Source organism: Dipteris shenzhenensis, chromosome 12 (genome assembly GCF_047967505.1).
Source record: "Dipteris shenzhenensis isolate YYH24624 ecotype China chromosome 12, Dip_SZ_1.0, whole genome shotgun sequence".
In the NCBI taxonomy this organism is placed as follows: domain Eukaryota; kingdom Viridiplantae; phylum Streptophyta; class Polypodiopsida; order Gleicheniales; family Dipteridaceae; genus Dipteris; species Dipteris shenzhenensis.
The window spans coordinates 4,701,076-4,724,109 of NC_141607.1; positions in this window are offsets into that span (position 1 = coordinate 4,701,076).

The following is a 23,034-nucleotide window of genomic DNA, read 5'->3' on the forward strand; positions in this document are numbered from 1 at the left end:
CTTCTTCTGCTCAGAATCTCCTCTGCCCTATTCTGCTCTTGCATCCCGTAGCCTCTTCTGTCCTATCTTGCTCCTGCCTTCCTGCGAACCAAATCCTCATAGCCTCTTCTGGCCTACCTTGCTCCTGCCTACCTGTGACGCTTCATGGCCCAGAACTCCGACCCAAAACTCCTCCACATCCAAAGAGCACAAGCTCACAAACAACAATGGCTACTCAATCATCCAAGTAAGAATACAAAAGAAATCGAAAGTGTACCTGATTCTTGCATGTTCTCCATCTTTTCCATTTCAAAACACCATGATTTGAAAGCAAGAGTCTTGCAAAAGTACAAATCTTGAAGTGTGATTTGAAAGTAAGGTCTTTAGTATATGATTTGACTTTCACATCTTAAAATTTGAAATTTGAATTTCGTATCTAAGATTCAGAATTTCAATTTTGAATTTTGAATTTTCAATTTTTAAATTTGAAAATTGAATCTTAAGATTTGAATTTTAAATTTTAAATGGGGGAGATTTGGTCACATGGCCAAATCTTCGTAGCTTCTTTCAAAACATACAAGATTTGGCTGCATGGCCAAATCTCCCTAGACCTTGGTGATTTGAAAGAAGCTAGGAAGATTTGGCACCACAGCTAAATCTTCCTAAACCTTGCTGCTTTAAAAAGATTTGGCCACACGGCCAAATCTCCCTAGACCTTGGTGATTTGAAAGAAGCTAGGAAGATTTGGCACCACAGCTAAATCTACCTAAACCTTGCTGCTCTAAAAAGATTTGGTCACACGGCCAAATCTCCCTAGACTCGTGATTAGAAACAAGCTAGTAAGATTTGGCCACACAGCCAAAACACCCCAAACCTTGCTGCTTTGAAAAGATTTGGCCATGCAACTAAATCTCCCTAGACCCTCCTACTTAGAAAGAATTTAGCAAGATTTGGCTGCACAGCCAAATCTCCCCAAACCTTAGTGCTCTGAAAAGATTTGGCTGCACGGCCAAATCTCCCCAAAACCTACTACTTTGAAAAGATTTGGCCGCATGGCCAAATCTCCATAAACCCTCATGATTAGAAAGAAGCTAGCAAGATTTGTCCACACGGCCAAATCTCCTTAGACCCAGGTGATTTAAAAGAAGCTAGAAAGATTTGATCGATTTGAAAGAAGCTAGCAAGATTTGGCTGCACAGCCAAATCTCTCCAGACCTAGTGCTTTGAAAGAAGCCCACAAGATCTGGCCACAAGGCTAATCTCCCCAAACTTTGGTGCTTTGAAAGAAGCCCATAAGATTTTACCACACATCCAAACCTCCCCTTCAGGTGCTTTAAAAGAATCCCATAAGATTTGGCCGAACGACCAAATCTCCCTAGACCCTGGTGCTTTCTCAAATCTACCACTACGTTTGCTGTTAATTCTCAATTTTATTTCAGATATGTTTATTGATAATGTGTTTTGTCTAACATTAAAGATTATAAAGATGATAGTTTGTATATTGCTTGGATTTTTTATAGGAAAGACACAAATGTAAAGAAGGTTGAGAAAGTTGTAAGTGGATTTGGAGAAAAAAGCATACCTTGGTACTTTGACATATACAGTATTGAGGGAGCACAGTTGACATGAGTTCACTTATTTATTTTATTACCTAACAAAAGTGCATACACTTGTGTTGGATCGGTACATCAAATCACAGAAGATGTGGTTGGAAAAGAGGGAGATATTGGATTGTTAATCATTATAAATCAAAATAAGAAATTTCTCTTGGATCCTAGTGATTATGAAGCATCTCGTATGAAGTCTGATGTAGATGATAACATGCACTCAAGAGGCTGGATAAGTGTTGAATCAATTGATGGAAATGAAATTGACACAGTGACAACAATCATTGAATCATATCGCAAAGTTTCAGCAACATTAAAGAAGCACAAGATTGGGGAAGATAGTGGGGAAGGAACAAAGAAAGGAAAGTTGACTATGGTTCAAGCACTAGGTGGTAGTGGAGAAGGGGCAAAGAAAGGAAAGCTCACTATAATTGATGTACCAAAGGAAGGAACACCTCCAGAGGGTATGCTAGCAGTTGTGGAAAGAAGCAGTGGTAGTGAATTGGAGCCAAGTGGAAAGGTCATAGGAAAAAAAGGGCAAAAGAAACCATCAGGCTTGGTGGAATATGAAAAATACTACCCATTCGGGTTGCATGCAGCATTTTCGATTCCAGTTGCAAGATGTCAAAAAGCTCCTCCAAGCTATGTATATAGAGGGTTGAACAAAGAGCATGTGGAGAAGCTTGCTGTAGACTTCGGTTATAACTCTAGGCCTCCTGCTGCTGTAGCGGATTTAATGCCTTTCAATCCTGAAACAAAATAACCCCTAGAAAGGGTAGATAAAAAGGATTTAACCAAGTGCCACTACTGGATACTATCTGGAAAACATTCAATATATGCTGCTAAAATATTCACATCTAATGATGATAACAGTACGGCCCAAAGAAAGAACTACTATCGCACCCGTTAGGTGAGGATTGTAGTGCATTGTCCCACACGCTTTTGTGTGGAGATATCAAAGATGGCAAACCTGGAGTCTCAAAATATCTTAAGACAATCTCCATACATTGATATACTTAAGCAGGTGAGGGGACAATGGATTCTCTTTAACAAACCCAAGAAAGCACAACAAGGGCATGCAAAAGGACATCCAGATCGTGAGAATTGGGATGTAAGTACATATTTTAATTATGAATCATTTTTTACAAGAATGCTTTCTTAATTATTGCATTCTAATGGATTCATATATTTTGTAGGCTTTCATTGACACTAGCAAGGTAACATTGGGCAATAGCTTTGCCACGAAGGATGTACATATGATAATTACAAGTGATGCCATTTATGATGGTTGGATCTCCATCCTTGAGGATTACATTGCAGGCAAATATTCACAAGATGGAAAATGCCATAGGCAACCCACAGTCTCAACGTTTAGATGCTTGCATGGATTGAGTGATGATCAAATTGGTCAAATTCAAAATGACATTAAGGAAGGTAGAGTAGTCATAACTAAAACAAAGACTGATGCCATGATTCTTGATATTGAAGGATGAGCTATGTAGATCAAGAGAGATGCTGCACTACAAGAAGAACTTTATATGTTTATATCAGTAGAACGGCCTTCTTTAATGTTAAAAAATTGGGATGAGTGCATATTACATTTTTAAATTACTCCAGAATTGTATCATCAGATTTGTGGTTGCTCTGATTCATGGTTAAAATTGAAGCTTCAATAGGGCAAGGAAACTCCACCATTGCCTGACGTTGCAAAGGGGTATCTGAGGTGGATTATGGGACAAAGTGAAGGTTCAAGTCATGGACCAAATTCCACCCGGCCTTGGAGGTTCTACACAGTCGGTTCAAACATGGAGGGAATGGAATTTATACATAATGTGTACCAAGAGCCAATGGAAATAGGAGTTGCTTTTTTAGATGTAATGTATGGACCAAGCAGAAGCAGAAATTGGAACGAGGATCGCTTTGAGTGTTTGTTGAAAAGCTTGATGACAATCGCTTCTCCCCCAGTGCAATTCCTTCTTGTGGTGTTCTTGACCATGGATCATGTATCATGTTTGAAGAATGCATTAAATAAGACATGCGGACAATATAAAATACAATTTGGTTGCCTTAATTTTGAAATTGCAAATATATTTTTCACTGGATCTATGGATGGCTTAATTGCCTATGTACTGGTAAGCAAGGAGAAGCATTTCAACGATATTGAGCACTATACTAATGCACAATGTAAGCCATTAATATATGTTGCAGATGAAAAATATGAAAAATCAAGTGGTGCAGAAGAATAAGGTGATGAGGATGATGATGATGAATTTGACATTGAATTGTCCTTGAAAAGAAAATGTTCAAGTATCATGAAAGACATGATCATGGGTTTCTGTCGAGAAGATGAGTATGTATTGGAGTTGTTCTCTGAGGGGCTTGCTGCAATAGAGTCTCTTTCTTGTAAGAGGCGTGTTGTTTCAGTTGTTGAGACTTATGAGGAGTTGGCAAAGGTGGAAAGTATTTGTTGCACGTATGCTTACAGTAATCTTGAAATTCGACAATGGGCTGGCTTGCAAGAACCAATATTGGCAATAGAGGGGGTACCAAAAGAAGATGATACAACTGAAGGTGGAGGGGATAAAGAGATTGATACCATACCAGGACAAAAAGAGCTTCAACCCTTCAATGAAGAGCAGTGTGAGCATTTACAAAAACACGCTTCAAAGTTTTGGGAAACAGAAGAGGAAGCAACAGGTCCTTGAAATTGTCCTTTTATATGGTGTTCACGTTTTCCATATGTTATCTTGCTATATTCTCCATATGATGTATTAATTTCGTTCCAAGGATCCTTTAATATTACTTGGAAATTTCTTCTATCTCATTGCCATAATTCAAACATGACAATATGTATTCTTGAATATGTTTTGTGATGAATGAATTAGTGTAAATTGTTGTTTCTATCCTTATTCACTTCATATGAATGCTCAAATATGTTTTGGCCACTTGGCCAAATCTTTTCTTAGTGGGAACACTTGGGTCATGCTAAATAATGTTGGACTCCACTCTATCTATTATGCAAAGGTTTTTGGCATTGTAAGGATATGTAGTTTTGGGGATTAAAATAACTTGAAAGGGTATAGATTCAACAACTTTAGGGGGTATACTATGCATAGGAACATGAATGCTTTCTTTTTTTTAGTAATCCAATTTTGTTTTGAAAAAGAAAAACATGAATGCTTTCACTCAAACAAATTTCATTGAGAGCACACAACCTAAAGTTTGACAATTTGGTTTTCCAACTCAATCTTCAGTTTGTTTCTACTTATGAATTTCATTTCCTTGTTTATCAACAGATCTTGGCCATCTCAATTTCACATCGCTAGAAGCATTGCCTGTATATGTGACACCTGATCCAATGATTCGTCATGTGCCTAATTTGAACATTAGCATGCAAGTTCCAAGCTCAACATGGTTGATTGAAAATGTTGAGGATGCAATGTCTGGACTTAATGTTCCATTCACAAATGTGGATGCAAGCTTAGAAGGTAAAGGAGAAGATGCAATGTCATTGTATGAAGCCAAGGTGCAGGAAGAAATCTTAGAAGGTAAAGGAGAAGACATAATGTCACCCTCAGAAATAATGTCAAAAGAGGTGATAACAAAGATAAGACTAGCAGTGATAATAGATTTGAAAGGGTTATTGCTTGAGCATTGTTTTTTGAAGTCAAACAAACATATGAGCTTGCACAATTGGAAGCATTGGCTTGTTCTCCATCCTGGGTGTTTAGGGTTTCTACAATGGTTGCTCGATCACTGCCATGTTGGCATTTGGTCCACTGGAGGAGAAAAGGGCATGGTGCAACACATGCTAGACACTTTGGAGCATCATGTTAATAGAAAGATACATTTCTTCATGGTTTGGGGTGCGATGGCATGCTATAAGCATACAAAGAGTAGAATCATTTGACCAGATAGGATGAATGTGAAAGTGGAGTTTAAACCATTAATGAGAGTGTGGTGTTGTTTCAAAGAGGAATGCAAACCAACAAGCACAGTGTTCATTGACATTTCGCCTTACACGGGTTGTGTTAATCCAGCAGAAAATTGCATTTTCCCTACAAAATTTGATATAGATTGTGGTGATTCTATTTTGCTTCATGAGTTATTGCCATACCTACAGATGTTAGATGATGCAGTAGATGTGCATAGTGCCATCTCTTCTAACAGATTTGGTCAAGCTCCGATTATCGAAGGGCATGATATGTTCTATTATTTTCAACCAGTGATCCTTGAATTCAAAGAAAAAACAAAGAAGTGCTCGAAAGGATGACTGTCGAATCTCATATGTCTACTCGTAGTTCAAAAAAAGACATAGAGAAAGGTATTGCTTCACCTATAACCGAAACTAGAGTGAGAGGGACTTGTCCTACTACAAGAAGTATGGTGCATGCTCAACATGTTACATTGAATGAAGAGGAAGAATGCATGCTAGGAAAAATTGCCAAAATGGGGCCGTTGAAAGATGGTGAGGCAAAACACTTTGCTATGGTTCTTGGATGCAAGGAAAGGGCAATCACTGCTGATGCTGCAAGGGCATTCTTAGCCAACTTGATTCAATTTTATTGCATAGACAACCCTTAGTGAATCTGGGTGATCTTGTTAATTAGAGTTGTAGACACAAATGCTCAGCTAAAACATTTGTACCTACATTCTGATTTATATTTGGACACTATTTAGTTAGATTCGATTTGCAAAACATTATGTTTCAATTTTTTTGTGAAAGAATTTATAGACATTGAGTTAGTACCTTGTGCAAAAAATGCTTTGCGCTTTGTGATGTGAGATTGTATTCCTCCACTAAAAGAATGATTCTTTGATTTTAAACATATGATAGGTGTTGTAGATTGTCCTAAAAAGTTGAAGAGCTATCTTATAACAAATTATGATCCTGCATCCAATGGTTTATGGAAACATGAATTGCCCATACCCATTGAGCACGTGTTTGAAATGAATGGCATCCATTATGAAGTAAAGAAATCACTAATACCTGGGGCAGGATATGGTCTTTTTGTACATACGAGCATCAACAAGAAACAAGATTTGATGGTATATAATGGTCCAAAGTATGATTATGATACTTGGAGATCTCTCCTCAAGTTTTTCCCAAGGATGAAGACTTATGGAATGTTTGAAGATCCATTCATTGAGTCATTGACAGATGTGAAATGTATTGTGGGAGATGTATTGTATGGAAACATTGTTGGATATATAAATAGCTCAATGTATTATAAAGAAAGAACAAATGTTATATTTGTATACATCCCTAAGCTACCACCTTGGACTCAAAAGTCACAAGGAGATTTGAGTGCCCATGGCTACATTACTGTGCAAACCATAAAGGATATCTCCTTTGGAGATGAGCTACTTTGTGAGTATGAATACTAGTATGGAATTGTTAATGATTGTGTTAAATGATATGATGCAAAATTTAGTTGCAAATTTGGCTGTGTCAATGGTTTTGATTATATTTAGCACAAGAAAGCAATTTAAAAAAAGGTTTTCTCTGAGTTTCATGAGCTCTATTGTGATGGAGAGTTTCACGAGCTCTATTGTGATGGAATGGTGTTTTTGAACACCACATTTATATGATGGATGTCAAAGCTCTACCATAATCCTATTGCATATGTCAATTGTGCAATTTATCAACATATAGAAACATATGCATTTGGCATTAATTTGATACATCTAATATACCAAATAAAAATTGACAGTTGTTGCAAGTTTAATTTTGTTTTTGAACACCACATTTATATGATGGATGTCAAAGCTCTATAACAATCCTATTGCATATATCAATACTGCAATTTGATTTACTCCAATGAATCTTCCTAATGCAACATCTATAAATTGGCTTTTGTTTGTGGTTTTGATGTATATAAAACAACAAACATCTTTCTTTCACTAGCAAATCAACAAATGTTTTGGCCATGGGACCATGTTCACATCTATTAAGGCCTTTTGCCATAGCAACATACGGAAGCTTGTTGCTTGGGTTCTAGGAATTGGGAAAGTATTGTGCATGGTCTAGTCTCCCCCAACATAACTAAAACTTGGGTCCTCAATGGAGCTAATGTTTCAATAAAAAATATCAAATTTTACTTTTGAAGTGACTATAGTTTATTTCGTGGGAATTGGGATTTTCCCAAATTCTCTAATATAGTGTTCAAAAGTCAACCCGCTACTTAAAGGCTAATGTAGTGACCCTGAGCCCGTTCCGTTAAGGAGTTGCTGTGCTAAGACCAGTTGCATTAAGAGGTCACTACTTTACCAATCATCGCGTTATTCAACCCACTGCATTAAGAGTCATTGCTTTAAGGAACTGCCATGTTAAGGAGTCACTGCTTAAAGGCTAACCTAGTGACCTGATAATGCAACGACTCAGGAAGTTGTATCACTAGTTTAAGGCTAATGTAGCACAAATGTTGCTTTAAGGCTAGAGAGACAAAGTGATTAATTCTGACTGGAGTAGCCAGGCTGAGTGTGAAACACATGAACCTGAGGTCTACTAGGGTGATAGGAATTGACCTAGAGTCAGAAGACATTGCTTCAAATAAAAAGCCAAACAGCCCATCACAAATCCTCGAGCCACTATGGCTCCTAATTCCAACTCAATCAATCCCCCACACCTTCATCCATAGCCTCATGATTGAGGGAATCATTCTCTAATTTCATGGGGCGATTCATCCTGTACAACTTGGATTTGGTCAACCCCTTCACCAGGCAAACCAGAATGCTAGAGGAGCAACAAGTTCCACCTCCAACATCTACAACATGTAGTGCTCCAAGTAACCCCATGACCGTCTCGACCAAAGATCATAGAGGACCTCATGCTCAAGTTTATGAAGGTGGGCCATCCTTCACCAAAACCTTTGAGCCCTAGGTACCCAGCATTTGGCCATCGAGTCCTGAAGGGTAGGGAAATGAGCAGATGGGTTTTGGGAAAATTAGTCTTCCTCACACGATGGCCCCTCGTCCCAATTTGTACTCAACCCTTGGGAGTTGACCACACAATATGTAAGATAGCACGTGAGTTCAACAAAAAGGGTTTTATTTTCTTGTGGAGTTATAGAAAATACACATAAAGTAGGGGGGTATAAGGGATATTTAAAAGTGCTTTTTTTGAACGCATGTGATATAGGTGTTTTTCACATCGTGAATGCTTGGGGTATCAACGTGGGTAGGAGCCCTAGAAGGCACTCCTTTCCCTAAGGCTACACTGAATAGGTTGGTGCCCAATGTGAACATACCTAGGCTAAGGTGCACACTAGTACGGCTAGTACAGACAAGCCCACCATGAATTCTAGCTCCAAGTTCTATTAGACTAAGGCTAGCTAACAAAATACATGCACGGCCTACAACTTTTTATAATCCACCCCAAAGTCTACCCAATTATGGCACCGCCATTCTAGCCCCTCAAACACCTCCGCCTGCACCATAGATGGTAATGATAGATGAGGCTATGAGGATCCTAGTGCAAGCACTAGGAAGGGGGACTACATTGCCAGCTTTTGTGGGGAGAGATGCTAGTGTGTCAATGAGCTGTCCAGTCACCATATCCAAGCTCATAACCAAATTCTTAGGAGAGGGAGACCCTATATCACATGTTGAAAGGTTCGAGCAAATTTGTGACACCTTTGGGGACATTGGTGACTTAGACAAAGTTAATGCATTTGTTTGAGCCTAGATGGTAAGGCAGGCCAATGGTATAGAGCCCTAGGTGCAAAAGAGAAAATCAATTGGGAGATGCTCGAAAAAGCATGCATAGTGGGGTTCGCTCCCACTGGTCCCAAATGGAGCCCTATCAATCAGTTATATGAGGTCAAGTAGAAGGAACATGAGACATTATAGGAATATATTTAAAGAGTTAAACACTTGAATTCCCACTGTGAGCCTCATGAGAGGATGAGCAATTGCCACGCTTCCGCATTGGGTTAAGGAATGCAAAGCTACATGATCATGTGTTTACCCTGAAACCCACATTGCTTGAATTGTGCAACAAGTTGGTTGTACTCTTGGATGATAACATGAAGGATAAGGCATAAATACAGAAGCCACCTATAGCTCCATATGAGGTGTCTCATACAAGCAAAACCAATAGTATGAGTGAGGCCAAGGAGGCAACTCCACTGGCCAAGAGTGTAATAATAAATGAAGTGGCCACTGATCTATTAAACTAGTCTACATAGTTGATGACCTCACCCTTGAGCAAGAACATGCCTTACTTGCCCTCTTCGTTTTGGTGTTTCAAGTTGATAGAACTTAGTAGGCTAGATTGCTAAGGTGTGTGTGTGGTGTAATCACCTCAAAAAACAACAAAACTAAGGATCTAAGGATTCTTGTCAAGTTTTGAAATAGTTTTATGTTTTAGAGCTCCCCTTTTCTGAGTGTTTGCATTTTGGCTTTCAAAAAGTGTTTTGTTTTCAAGTTTTTTTCATTGAGTAGGTAGATTAGGTATGTAGCATCCCCCCATCACAAAAAATCATGAAAAGAAACTACAAAATCCTCAAAAATCATCAAATCTCAATCGGCAAAATTGTGTATGTGACTATCTTGCCAAGTCGGCGTTGTAGTGTATCGCACCGATCAGATTCCCCACTGATTGATGTGTTAGTCAGATCTTGTCGATCAACCTATGTTGACCTGACATTGTAGTGCTGCCGCGATGGCCTAACTTTTGACTATGGTTTACCCCATTGCCCAGAGTTAATGCATGTCAGATTTACTTTCGCATCGATCTAACAAGCCGTTGATCGACACTGTAGTGGTTTCCTGTCGACCATTGCTATTCTACTACCCCATCATTGGCCGGTGAACCCACCTCCCCTTCCGTGGTCATAATCATTCCCCTTCGCCCATCGCATTACTTTGATCACACCACCTGTCACTGTTTGATTTTGCCGTATGATGTTTTCCACTTACCCTGTCCTAGTCACTATATGCGTATCCCACTGATCATCGTTGTTTCGATCCCCATGCACGTTGCTATACTATACCATTGATCGATGCATTAGTAAGATCCCATCACCTACTGTTATCCACCAATATCCCTATGCCCATGGGGATATCCCTTCCGACTGTCCATGCCGACCACGTGGCAATTGTTATCCCATCGATTATCTCATGATACATCTATCCCATGGACCGGTGCTATATTCTTATTTCACTGATCATGCTGAAAGGTTATGCCGCTGCCAAAACCATATTACACCACCCGTTGCTATACCCATAGCCCACCGACCGGTGCTATAGAGTTATCCCACTAACCAGTGCCATACCTCTCGGGTAGCGAAGGAATTAATAGAAAATTCTAGAACCTGAGTTTAGCTTGGGTGTCCCCAGCCAGAGGCATCCCACATGCACTTGAGGTCGGGAAGGATTTTGCCAAAGGGCCTCGTGCTAGAAGAAAACACTTCAAGCTACGTGCAGCCCACACTCTGTCCTAGCTCTGGGAGTCTAAAAGCTTGATCGTGAGCCTCCACTCGTTCGCACGTCCCCATCCAGAAACTCCATCTAGTTCAAACGAAAGAGAGAGCCTTGAAGGAGTGATGCAAGACCCCTCGGGTCCAAGGGCCACGAAAGCCCCCTTCACAAGCGTAGCCTCTCCCAACTCTCCTGCACCTTCAGTTGCATCCAAGGTTAGAGGTATGTTCTCTAACATGTTTGGCTACTTAGGACAAATAGAATCGGCGGACATGAAAAACCCCTTTGTTGGCATGTTTGTAGGAAGGGAAGGCTAGCAACAGTAAATAGTTCCTGAGCCCTAGACCGGGACATAAACTACCTTCGCCAATCCAGGTCCCTCTGCCTATGCAAGACCCCCCCAGTGGGAGAACATGGATGATGAAGATCCATGGATGAGGGAACTTTGTGGACGATCTAGGAACTTCCAAGGTTGAATGCCTTATGGCCCTCTAATAGCCCCGGCCCCACCAGCCTTCGTCAACTATGGGACACCTCAGTTTTTACCCTACCGCCCATTGCATGGAACCAATGTTACCATGCCCCAAGACCCACTGCCTCCAGGAGTCCATCCCTTCCCATCTATACTGGTTGCACCAATGAATGTAGGCATGTTACCTCTGTCCCAATGCTGCCACTAGCAACCACATGGGTACCACCACCTGGGCAAGGCCCTACGACCCATTAGGTCCATAGCCACACCACCCCCACCAGCTGCTCAAATGGTGTTGACTAATGAGGCAATGCGTATTTTGGTGAATGCCCTAGGAAGGGGGACAACACCACCTCCACCCGCCCCACTGTTCCCTGTAGGGATGGCAAATCCCTCAAGAAGCCATCCCATAGCCATTTCCAAGCTAAGGACCAAGTTCCTTGGAGAAGGAGACCCGGTCTCCTGCATGGAATGATTTGAGCAGATTTGTGAAGCCTTTGGTGTGCCAGGTGACCTCAAGCTAGCCAATGCATTCGGCCTCAGCCTGGATGACAAGGAAGGCTAGTGGTAGCAAGGTGGTGAACCCCACTCCTTTGATCTATGTAGCAAGGTGGCCATCCGTATATGTGACAACATGATGGATAAGGTGGATTTGTACAAGGCCTTAGCTCCCTCCAAAATAGCTCCATCGGTTAGGTCCTCGAGTGTAGAGTCAAGCACAAGAAGGAGGCTAATGAGCCTAAGAGCTTGGATGTGAGTGAGCTGGCCTCAACTTTGTTGGATCAGCTAGGCCAGCAATGGAGGACAGGAACCTCCAAGGAGGTGCCGAGCAACCCCCACTTGTTTCCATGAAGAGACAATGTTTGGTGCGGGGTATGCAAGGGCAACCACCCCTCCAATGAGTGCTAGTGCCTAAGGGCAAGGCCAACACTCTATTGTGCATAGTGTCATAGGTGGGGAAACCATGATACCTCCCAATGAGGTCCCTTCCCCAACCCATGTATCAAATGGGACCCCCCTTAGCCCTAACATCCCCACCTAACACCCAGATCTCTCAAGGTGACCCTGTGGCTAGCTCTGGTCAACCAGCCATCCCTGCTACCACCACCATACTAGGTCGACAACCCCCACTACCTCGTATCGCCCCAATCAATCAAGTGTAGGTTGAAGAAGCTCCCAATGACTGGGAGGAAACGGACCCTGATCATGGACCTCATGATTATTACCCCTATGAGGAGTGAGGTGGTGCCCTGATCCACTACCTCCCACTAGAGGATCAACAAGTTCCCATATTCCAGACTGCCCCCATAAATGCAAGAGCAAGAGATCTAAACTCGATTGCTCGGAGACCCCCGCTCCAATGTTATACATGCCAAGGTCCCCATAGAGCAAGTGAATGCCCCTACTGAGGTGATTCAAACCCTCCAGTGTCTTGTTTCAAATGCCAGGGCTCACACACTTCTTGAAGGAATGTCCTTATAGGGATCGTACGCCCACCGCCCCATTGACCACAACAAATCCCACCCCTTTGTGTGCAGGATGTGGAACGGAGCATCTATTCCAGAACTACTCCATGAGGAGACCAATCACCCCGCCAAAGAGCACCAACCTAAATCTGCTCACCATTGAACAAGGCCTTGTGGCTGTAGTACCACTACAAGTCATTATGAGGATGCAAGCCAGGACACTAAGCAAGGCAATGAGGAAGATCAAAAAGAAGAGGAAGGTATCCCTGTTGCCTGGTCTTGAGATTCCCTCACAGCCTCTAACTTGATCTAAGAAGGCTATTCGAGTAGATGGGTCTGACCAGGTGCTCATCTAGGACAATTCCAATGAGGAGATAGCTACCCTTGCCACCTCCTCTACTTCTAAACAGTCTTCCATCTAGGGTGACCCTTAGGTACCCCTAATTTTAGAAGCGAACAAACCAGTGTAGGTTCAGGGCCTGGCACTTGCACCCACCTATAAAGAGACCTACCCTGACCCGGTCTTAGAAAAGAAATACATAAAGGATGCCCAAGACTTGGTGTGAGATTGCCAAGATAAGTTCAAGCATTGACTAAAGGCCAGTAGGGGGACGTATACTATCCATCCAGCCTACCTAATGGGACACCGAGGAGCATAATTGCTCAAGGTGCCAGAAAGGGTGGAAGAAGAGGAACACCTAGCTTGGAGCCATCAGAAGCTCCGGATCTATGCAAAAGACATTCCAAGAAGACCCAGTGCTACACAACCTCCAAGACAAAGGAAACTTGTACGGCTTCAATGACATGTCCATGGAAGAAGAAGCTTCACTAGAACCCTGTGATAGCACCAGGTTGGCTGCTTTCCTATGACCGAGGTGAAAATGCCCATCACGTTTCTGCTAAGAGGAAATCCCATCCTATGGCATGATCTGTCCAATTGGATGAGCAGGCTGTTCCTACCTCCAACCCCTGCCACAACCAATCAATGCTAGAAAAGGGGTAGAACCTACCCAAGGTTCCCATCAACAAGCTAGGCCAGTATTTCAAGGGTGATGACACAAACACCTTTATCCCCATAGTCTACCAAAACTAGGTGGAAGCCATCCTGGATGGGGGAGCGGAAGTGAGTGTCTACACCAAGGAATGTTGGGAGAAATGGGAAAAACCCACACTTGAGCATAGACCCATCTGGTAGTAATGCTAGCTGATGGAGGAACTGTTGAACCCCTGGGAGTGTTGGACTGGCATAAACATTAAGGTGTTTGGATTCACATACCCCGTCAGGTTATGAAGCTATCCTAGGTAGACCCTTCTTGTGAATGTTCGGACTCATGCATGATTAGTGCAATGATAATATCTACTTACGGCACTAGGAGTAGATCATGAGAGTGGACCTACATACCTATAAGGCCCACCCATTAGCAGGGAACCTCTTTGCCGTAGAGTCTGAAAGCACCGCCTGAACCATCTCCGTAAAACTATTCCAACCCTATGACAAGGAAGAGGATGAGAAGGAGTTTGATGACTTCTGGTATGCACCTCTCCTTGAGCTAGAATTCTTGCAGAATTGGATGCACATCTTAGCCAACATAGATGTTCTAGAAAGAGTTGACAAAATATGAAGAGGGGAGAGGAGAAGAGTGGAGATGAGGAGAGAGGGCACAGCTAGAAAGCACACCACAAATGACTAACTGTACACTAGATTTAGTTGAAAAAATAGAATATATACAAACCCTTTTAGGGTTAGGGTTAGGGGATCTAACCCTTTCCTTTATAGCACTCTATAAGGTTAGTGCTATGCACATATGATCACTTGATGGTGCTATGCACACATGATCACATGATGTTGAGCGTGAACTCTCAACACCTTCCCTCAAGATCAACATCATGAAGTAGGCCTTCCCTCAAGATGATGATTCTGGGGAATCGAAGAAGGACTGAGCATTACATTCCATCACACCCCTTTAATGGGAATGTCCTTCCTCTGCATCAAACCAAGAGCTAGTCGGTGTTTCTCAAATAGCTCTTTACCGAGTGGTTTGGTAAAGATGTCTGCAACATTCTCTTTGCTATCACAATGCTGCAGTGTGATGTCACCAAGTAACACTCTTTCTCTGATGAAGTGCTCTCTGACATCAATGTGCTTTGTCCTGGAGTGATATACTGGATTTTTGGCCAATGCTTGAGCCGATTGATTATCACAATATATTGTTGTTGGCTTTGACTCATCAAAGTAATCTGTTTCTGATAATAGTCTTCTGAGCCATATAGCCTCACATGCACCTGTAGTGAGTGCCCTATATTCTGCTTCTGTCGAAGACAAAGAAACAGTTGGTTGTTTGTTTGACAACCATGATATAGCACCTTGACCAAGGAAAAATGCATATCCCTGTGTCGATCTCCTGGTCTCGTGATCTCCGGCATAGTCATTATCATAGTATCCATGCAACCGTGGATGACTTCCTCTGTATTCTATCCCAAACTGTCTTGTACCTCTGATGTATCTCAAGACTCTTTTGGCTGCATTCCAGTGAGACTGTTTTGGATTTGCCATAAACTGTGCTAGTGAGCTTACTGCATAACAAATATCTGGCCGTGTGATTGTCAGATATATAAGAGATCCAATGAGTTGCCTGTAGTATCTGTCATTGACTGTAGGCTTTTCTGAATCTTTAGTAAGTTTCAAACTCTGTTCCATGGGAGTGGCTGCAATCTTGCAACCTGCCATATGAAACTTCTTCAGGAGACTGTCAACATACTTGAGCTGACTCATGAATGTGCTATCTGAATCTCTCCAGAACTCAATTCCAAGACAATAGTGCATAAGTCCAAGATCTTTCATGTCGAACTTTGCAGATAAGTCTTGTTTTAATTTTTTGATGAAGCTATCCTTGCTTCTTGTCACAATCAGATCATCTATGTACAAAAGTGCAATAGTAATATCTTCCCCTTGGATTTTGTAGTAGAGAGTATGATCTGCATTGGACTTCATGTATCTGAGATCAGCAAAATACTTGTCAATTCTGCTGTACCAACTTCTGGGTGCTTGCTTTAAGCCATAGAGACTTTTCTTGAGATGGCAAACCTTGTTCTCCTTTCCTGGTTCAACATAACCGGCTGGTTGTTGCATGTAGACTTCCTCGTCGAGATAACCATTGAGAAATGCATTCTTGACATCGAGCTGATACACATTCCATTTACTGAGTGTCGCTAGTGATATCAAGAACCGCATGGAATCCATCTTTGCTACTAGAGCATAAGTCTCATCATAATCTTGGCCATATTGTTGTGCAAATCCTTTTGCAACTAATCTGGCTTTGTATCTCTGAATACTGCCATCTGGATTGTACTTCACTTTGTATACCCATTTGTTGGCTATGGCCTACTTTCTTGGTGGAAGGTCGCATAATTCCCAAGTGTTATTTTTATACAAAGCGTCCATTTCTTCATTCATAGCAGTTTGCCATTCGGGTTTGTCTACTGCGTCTTCAAAGTTCATGAATGCTGAAGACATGTATTCACCTCCTCTGTCGGATCTCATGACCTTGATCTTTCTGCCTGTCTGGTTTTCTACCATGGCTTTGAATTCTTGAAATCTGGCAAACACTTCAGATTTATCTTTCAGAAAGTAGACCCAACAATATCTACTATAGTCACCGATGAAGGTCAAGTAATAAAGTGAACCATTGATGCTGTGGGTCTGGGCATAACCCCATACATCTGTATGAATCAAATCAAGAATAGCTCATGCACGAGAGGTACTTCTGACAAAGTTGGTTTGCTTTTGTTTGCCGAAGCAGCATGCTTCACAAACCTTTCCAAGAAACTGTAGCTTCAGAATCCCAATTGCCATATTCTGATTCCTTAGATCTAACAAGTACTTGAAGTTGACATGACCATATCTCTTGTGCCATTTTGCAGATAGTGGCATTTGTTGCATTTCAGCTGACATGGCATGCTTATCTAGTACTGTAGCTAGCATCCTGTATAAGCGTCCTTCCTTGACACCTTTTGCTACTAGCTGACCTCTTTTGGATTTGTCTCTGATAGTGCATTCATCACCATCAAAGATGACTTTGTAGTTGTGTTCCGTCATTTGACCTACTGACAAAAGGTTCTTGCTGAGCTTTGGAACATAGAGCACATCTTTGACGAATTCTTTTGTACCAGTGAAATTGTTCATAGGGATAACACCTGTCCCTTGAACTAGATTCGGTGTATTGTCTGCTGTGTAGATGACATTCTTTTGACCTTCTAATGGCTTCATTTCTGTGAACCATTCCTGATGATTTGTCATATGAGATGATGCACCGCTGTCGATGTACCAAGGATCCTGTTCCACTTGGTCGACTTGATATCTGAAATCCTCTTTGGGATTGAAATCAGTGTCTAGGTGCATTGTATCAATCTGATGCAATTCCTCACTTGCAAGAAACATATTGCCATGTTCATTTGCAAAATGACTGTGACTAGAATGTCCACCACGATGATTTCCTCTTCCTCGGGAATTCCCTTGATTATTGCTGGATTGACCGCCTTGGTCATACTGCTTCTTACGGCAATCTCTTTCATAGTGTCCAAACTTGTGACAGTAGTTGCATTGAATGTTTGACACATTGGTGGATGCATTCCCTCGTCCTTGAAATCTTCCTCGGTTGGAATGATTTCCTCTTTGCTGATTTTGATGTTGCTGAGGATGATGCTGGTGCTGATGCTGATTCTAACTTTGATTTTGTTGAAGATGACCACTTTTCTGGTATGATCTACCTCTGTTTTTGCCTTTGCCTCTACTTCTGTCTGAAGCTATGAATGCCTGATCATTAGAATGACCTTTACGTGCTTGAATGGCCTGAGTCCTGAGTTCTTCACCAAGTAGAACTGACTGAAGGTCTTCCAGTGTTGGAATTTGCCGTTGGATGGCAATACTCTGGACTAGATTCTCATATCCTTCTCCTAGTCCCCATTCAGGATTACTTGAACCATTTCTGTGGGATTCATAGTCTCTCGTGCTGCTGCAAGTTGATTGTTGTAGTCTTTGATGCAGAGTACATAAGCATGACCGGTTTCATTGCTATTGCAGAAACTTTGGTTGATCTGGTTTCTCAGGGTGAGAATCCTAGATGTGTTCTTGGACTCGTAGAGAGCTGCGAACATATCCCATGCTTCTTTTGATGTCTTGACTGTGTTGAGCTGTCCTAGCATGACATCTTGCACATTCTGCTTGATCAGGTGATAGGCATACTTGTCTTTCTTATCCCATTTTGCTTGAGCTCGGGCAATGGCAGGATCTGCTATTGGTGTGAAAACTGTTTGTGTAGATGTAGATTCCGATGTAGATCCCATTGCTGGTACTGTGACAACAGATGGAGTAGAGCTACTGGTGGCTAGATCGGCCAATGATCTAGGTATAGATCCATCGACATACTCCCATTTGTCTTGAAGCACAAGAATGGTCTCCATTCGGTATTTCCATGTACCGTAATTGGAGTTGTCTAACTTAGCAGATGCCTCCAGATTGAGGTTGCTAGTCGACATGGTGCAAACAATGTACTCAAAAGTGTCCTGAAAAACTCTGTATGAATCAATTGCAAATACAATGAAGATGCCAAGTGAAATCTCTGTACCGTCAGTGAAGATAGAACTGCAGTAAATAAGATCTGACCTGTGTTACAAGGCTTGTGGCAATGATGCCGGGAAGAGCCAAGAGGCTTTACAAGGCTAAAAAAAATGATGTGCACGATGCCGTGAGATAGCCAAATAGGCTTTACAATGGTGGCATGTGTGTGTGAAATCAAGTGCTATCTGCCCACTAAATCAATCTGCAATGCCTCTGAACTCTGAAGTCTGCTCGCTGAACTAATGAACGTAAGGTTTCAGGTAATGTAATGATGTGAAATCGGATGTGAGCGTATGGACTGACTCCGAGTAAGTGCTAGTCGGGAATTTCGGGCATGGCTTAGATTGGCAACTTAGGGAATTCAAAGCGTCCCCTCTATGGCGATCTAGTCTACTCTGATCTAGATCTAAACCAACCGTCGATCGATGAAAGAACGGCAAATAATTCCTTTTCTTTTGTTCTTTTTAAGTGCTGGGTCAGATGCGTCGATGTAGAGGCAAATGTGCGTGAAGGAAGTGGTTTTATCGGCAAGGCTCAAATGTGAGTGTAACTTGCGCCAAAGTGTGCGCACGATGTGACGAGCGCGTAGAGCACGAAAAAATGAGCGACTTTTCTTTTTGGAGCACCCTCAAATTCTTCTTGGATCAAGAGATACGACTTGATCTAGGTGGAGGGGCAAAAGGAGTGCAAATGGTGCTCAATGATGATGTGTCACTGTGAGTCACATGCAGGGATGATGTGGCACTGTGCTTAGCAAGAGGTGTGCCAGTGAAGCTCTGTGCTGAGGTGGCAGGAGTGTGCACATGCAGTGTGTGCACAGTGTGCCTGGCAAGGGACTGTGCCTCCAGGGGTCACTGGACTGCTGAGGTGGTAGTGCTGAGGTGGCACAGATGATGTCAGCAGGGTGATGTGGCACTGATGACATGTCCCTGATGATGTGGCACAGGTGACATGGCTGATGATGTGGCACATGTGATGTGGCTGATGACATGTCACTGATGATGTGGTAAGTGACATGGCTGATGACGTGTCACTGATGATGTGGCAAGTGACGTGGCTGATGACATGTCACTGATGATGTGGCAGGTGACATGGTTGATGACGTGTCATTGATGATGTGGCAAGTGACGTGGCTGATGACGCGTCACTGATGATGTGGCAAGTGACATGGCAGTCGATGGTGATGTGGCAATCGATGATGATGTGGCAGTGCTGACGTGTCAGTTGATGTGGCAGTGGTGATGTGTCAGCTGACGTGGCACTAGTGACGTGGCACTGTGGATAAGGGTGCCACGTGGCTGGTCCAAGCTCTAGGGTGTGGTGACCCTGAGGATAGGGTCCAAGTCTACTGCCACGTGTTGTAAGAACAACGACCGGAATTGTGTGAAGATTTTGACAGAATCTGAGAAGATTCCATCCGCCTGCAGATTTTCGTCGATGTCGTGCAGGAGGAAGTCGTTGGCGGAGGTTGCCTGGGTGCATAGGAGCTTGTTGTCAGCGGTCGTTTTGAGCTCTGTGAGCTTGCTGCAGTAGTTGCGGTTGGAGCTCACGTTGGAGTAGCCGGTGAGCTTGGCGCTGATCATCAAAGAGCCTTCGGAGGCTCAAGGCGTAGCGCTACTTGTTTGATCGCCTTGAGCGTGGAGGCTCGGTTATTGCAACGGCTCACGGCTTCAGTTAATGAAGCGTTGAGGCTGGAGAGAGGCAGTTGAGCCTGGTGGACTCATGGTGGCCTTCCTTGATTGGGTCGACGGCCGCTGATCGGTAGAGCTGTCGAAGATGCAGCTCGTTGGAGGCGCCCGCGAGAGCTGTGTCTTTCAATGAAGCCGATCGATGGAGGATCTGTTGCAGGGTCGCCTTGCTATGGGCTGTCGTAGAAGAGGCTGCTGACTAGTGAGCAGTTCGTGAAGGAGCACTGGCCTTTTTGGAGCTGCGCTATGAGAGCTAATGGCAGCCATTCGGTGGGCAATGGCTAATGGCAGCCTGCGCTGGCCTTCGATGGAGAGGTTGCGTAGAAGTCTTCTGCAAGTCCGCGCAGGTCGAGGCAGTGCCTTGAGGCCTTGGACTGTGGTGGCTGTCTAAGCCTTAGAGCTGCTGGCTAACCGTGAGCCGTAGGTCAAGCTGCCGAATGCTTTGTTGAAGAACCACGGGTTGAGGAGCTGCTGTAGATGGCTTATGCGAGAGCCTTTAGAAGAGGCTATTGATGCAGTTGTCCGTCCTTGTTGTGATGCTAGCAACAAGTCGAGCTGCCGAGCACTAAGGCTAGATGGTTGAGAGCCTTAGAGTTGTAGAAGGTCTTGTAGAGAACCTTTGATTGACCACTAATGTAGAGAACATAGAGGAGTAGCTCTCTCTATCTCCCTATATTCCTCTCAAGCATTACACTCCCTATATTTCTCTCGAAGCATTACTCACAATCTCTCAGAATCACTCATAAGATCTCAATGGAATGAAGAGAAATCCTCACATGGAACCCAAGAAATGAACGGAAATCTCTTAAGCAATGACGGAAATTTTCTCTCAAATGGACGGAATTTTCTCTCAACGGAAGTGAAGGGAAGAATCTCGCAATCACTCAAGAGAACTCTCAATCTCACAATCTCTCTCACACTCTCAAGAATCTCAATGTCTCAGCGGAAGACAAGGGAGCTCCGATACCATGACAAAATATGAAGAGGGGAGAGGAGAAGAGTGGAGATGAGGAGAGAGGGCACAGCTAGAGAGCACACCACAAATGACTAACTGTACACTAGATTTAGTTGAAAAAATAGAATATATACAAACCCTTTTAGGGTTAGGGTTAGGGGATCTAACCCTTTCCTTTATAGCACTCTATAAGGTTAGTGCTATGCACATATGATCACGTGATGGTGCTATGCACACATGATCACATGATGTTGAGCGTGAACTCTCAACAAGAGTAGGGTTTCAGATCACCACCCTAGAGCTTGAGGGTCTGACCCCAATGGTCCCCCTAAGGATGTTTAACATACTCAAACCATGAGAGGTAAGCAAGGGAATCGTAAGGGTAAAATCAAATCTTCACTAGCTATCCTATGTAGGCTCCATGACTGCTCACCACGAGTTCTCCTCTAACTAGGGAAACAAGGTAAGTAGCATAACCACCCCCATCTGCTCTTAAGTACACTGGAAGAGCCCCCTTTAGGTCCCAAATCCCCTATATCCAAAGGCAAGGCTAAGGCCAAAAAGTCCACTACTCCGGTAGAAAAAGAGAAGGAGATTGAAGATAAAGAAGACCTATGGCATGTACCAGCCCACTACAAGGCCTATACTATTCAGGATCGTAAGATCTTATACCAATAGGCCAAAGATCTTGAGAGGATGGTTGTTCTTACAAGGATATGATGGGCTGGAAGTAAACCTAGCCCCGGAGGGGCAGAATCCACAACCTATATTTGTTGTCGATGACCTCACTCCCAACGAGGAGAATGCCCTAATAGCTCTCCTACAGGAATATAAGGACTACCTGGCCTAGAAATAAACAGACATGAAAGGAGTACCTACCGCAGTAGTGCATCATACAATCCCCATGATGTATGATGTCAGGCCAGTATGGCAATGCCCCTACCCTATGAATCTTAAATACGTGCTCATAATGAGGAAAGAAATCCAGAAACTCATAGATGCAGGAGTCATCTATGAGATCGAGCATACAAAATGGGCATCACCAATTGTGATTGTCCTGAAGAAAAATGGAAAAATTAGAGTATGTGTGGATTTGAAGAAGGTTAATGCTACCACGAGGCATGACCACTACCCACTGCCATTCACGAAACACGTTCTAGAAAGAACAGCCAAAAAGGAAATGTATAGCTTCCTAGATGGATTTTCAAGTTACAACCAAGTGTCGATTGCCCCCCAAGATCAAGACAAAACCGCCTTCGCAACCAAATGGGGTGTATATGCAACTAGGGTGATGATATACGAATTGACCAATGCCTTTGCTACCTTACAACATATGATGATTACGGTATTAAAGGAATATCTGAGGGACTTTGTGGAAGTCTTCTTGGACAACATCTGCGTGAACTCGAAATGAGATGACCACCTGAAGTATCTCAGGCTCATCCTCTAGAAATGCCGCTTATAGCGCCTATCCTGAACCCCCTTAAGTGCCAGTTTTGGGTTAAACATGGTATCATCCTGGGTCACATAGTATCCTAGAATGGAATCTCTATGGACCACAATAAAATAAAACTCATCTTCGAGTAACCACCCCCCACCAACACTAATAAGGGAGTCCAACGATTTACTGGTCATATGGGCTATTACCAAAGATTCATCTTGTTCTATGCAAACATAGCCCGCCCATTATACAAACTGTTAGTATCCTTTGAGTGCACTTAAGAATTCCAAATAGCCTTTGAAACCCTCAAGCTAGCTCTAGCCACCACACTAGTGTTGAGGTCTCCTGACTAGAATTTAATATTCCACGTCCACATTGATGCCTCT